Source organism: Clavelina lepadiformis, unplaced genomic scaffold (genome assembly GCF_947623445.1).
Source record: "Clavelina lepadiformis unplaced genomic scaffold, kaClaLepa1.1 scaffold_313, whole genome shotgun sequence".
Taxonomy (NCBI): domain Eukaryota; kingdom Metazoa; phylum Chordata; class Ascidiacea; order Aplousobranchia; family Clavelinidae; genus Clavelina; species Clavelina lepadiformis.
In genome coordinates, this window is record NW_027508293.1 from 15,001 (window position 1) to 17,500 (window position 2,500).

The following is a 2,500-nucleotide window of genomic DNA, read 5'->3' on the forward strand; positions in this document are numbered from 1 at the left end:
ACTCACAAAAACACACACACACACACACACATACATACATACATACATACATACATACATACATACATACATACATACATACATACATACAAGCATGGAAGATTGAATTGCTATTTATTTGCATTTTTCCTCTAGCGACCGTAATGTGTTTCTTTTTTGGTCGCTAGTTGGCGCCCTCGGACTACCATAATTTCCACAACGCGTCCGTTTTGCCATCGCATTCTTCCCTGCGGCACTGCTTGCTCACAAATTTTTTTCCTTTCAGTATTATGAGCGAAGCAAACATTTACCTGGAGCATCAGCCTTCCGCTATTATTATTCCGCTTAAACCTATTCCTACTGCAATGTTCAATGATCAATGATCAACTCAATTCCCGACGAAAGACGGTCTATTCTGAGTTACCCAAAACGGTGACTGGCAGGTGAGTGCATTTGATATATTTCTTTAGCGTTTGGACGTGTGTGATTCAATATATTTTGTATGACACTCTGTTACATTGTCGTAATTGAGCTCTTCAATTTAATTTCATTTAATTTAATTTTATTTTATAATTTAACAATAACTTTGTACAATTAAATAACTTTAATTGATAAATACGTTGTCATTGCCTTGCATTGACTCACGTAGCTTTGCAATGCTGCTTGATGATCATTTGATGATTTTGTTGTATGACATATATTGTTATGATTATATCGATTAAAATTGTGCACTTTGACACTGTATGGCATTAGATTAATTTTATCAAGTCGATTCACACCAAAAAAATGTTAAAGTCCAAACGCCCAGGTCGCGCGGATAGCCCTCACCCGCCGCGGATTTTCCCAAGTCGGAAGAGCTTTAGCCGCGAGTCGGTGTTTGGACTTTAACTTTTTGTTGGTGTGATGAGACTTGAAAATTTTTTAGAGTCCAAACGACCAGGTCGCGCGCATAGCTTTCACCTGGCGCGGATTTTCCGAACTCGGGAGAGCATCACGCGCGGGTCGGTGTTGTGGACTCTGAAAATTTTTCCCATCCACTCCAAAAAATGTTAGAGTCCAAACGCCCAGGCCGCGCATATTCTCTTGACCGAGCGCGGATTTTTCGACCTCGGAAAAGTTTTTGCCGCGGGTCGATGTTTGGACTCTGAAATTTTTTCAAGTCTCGACAAAAAGTTAAAGTCCAAACGTTGGGAAATATTTTCAGAGTCCAAACGTTCGAGTTGCGCGCAGTGCCCGGCCGGGGCGCGGTTCGGCGGCCACGGCAAGCGGCCACGCACCTTCCCAAACTCCAAATCCGGCCGCGAGCTCGCGCGATCCCGAGGCCGTTCTGGGGTACCATGGCGATGCAGGATTCTGTGACTACTATGAGGGAGCAGGCAGTCGTGTGAGCGAATGCGCGCGCGAGTGCGAATCGAAGCAGAATCGATCTCGGTTGGCGTCGGGCACGATGGGCAGATGTAATGCTGTTCGCGCGGTCGCCCATGCTTAGCCGGGGTTTTGAGCGGTCTGTCGGATCCAGTGGCAAGCTATCGGCGTGCCTCGGCGCGAGTATTGCACTCGAATCGCCGGGCAGCGTCCGGAATTGACGGTTTTCGGAGCTCGTGCAAGCCGCGAGCGTAGTGTTTGAGTAGCGATGTACACGGAGAACGTGTGAAAAGAAACGCGGGGCGCCCGTCGTCCCGCAGCAGCCTCGTTTGCTGCGAATAGCTACCTGGTTGATCCTGCCAGTAGTCATATGCTTGTCTCAAAGATTAAGCCATGCAAGTGTAAGTACGAGCTCTCGTACAGTGAAACTGCGAATGGCTCATTAAATCAGTTATGGTTCATTTGATCGTACGTGTTACTTGGATAACTGTGGTAATTCTAGAGCTAATACATGCGAAAAGCGCCGACTCACGGAGGCGTGCATTTATCAGACCAAAAACCGACCGGGCCTCGGCCCGTGCTCGTTGGTGACTCTGGATAACTTTGCGGATCGCACGGTCTTGCACCGGCGACAAATCATTCAAGTGTCTGCCCTATCAACTTTCGTCGGTACGGTATCTGCCTACCGAGGTTCTTACGGGTGACGGGGAATCAGGGTTCGATTCCGGAGAGGGAGCCTGAGAAACGGCTACCACTTCCAAGGAAGGCAGCAGGCGCGCAAATTACCCATTCCCGACGCGGGGAGGTAGTGACGAAAAATAACAATGCAGGACTCTAACGAGGCCCTGTAATTGGAATGAGTACACTCTAAAACTTTTAACGAGTATCCATTGGAGGGCAAGTCTGGTGCCAGCAGCCGCGGTAATTCCAGCTCCAAAAGTGTATATTTAAGTTGTTGCGGTTAAAAAGCTCGTAGTTGGATTTTGGGCTCGGGCCGTCGGTCCGTCGCAAGGCGTGTACTGGCGTGCCCGGCCTCACCTTCGGTTCACCGTCGGTGCTCTTGACTGAGTGTTGGCGGCGGCCGGAACGTTTACTTTGAAAAAATTAGAGTGTTCAAAGCAGGCGGTTCGCCTGAATAATGGTGCATGGAATAATG

General features: G+C 48.0%; 1 non-coding gene across 1 annotated transcript in view; it reads left to right on the forward strand.

Moving 5' to 3' along the window:
* Window positions 1-1,687: 1,687 nt before the first annotated feature.
* The window catches only part of LOC143472934 (small subunit ribosomal RNA), a 1,808-nt gene continuing 995 nt past the window's right edge, over window positions 1,688-2,500 (forward strand). Inside the window, exon 1 of the ribosomal RNA XR_013120237.1 lies at window positions 1,688-2,500. This exon is cut by the window's right edge and continues 995 nt beyond it. This is a non-coding gene — a ribosomal RNA (small subunit ribosomal RNA).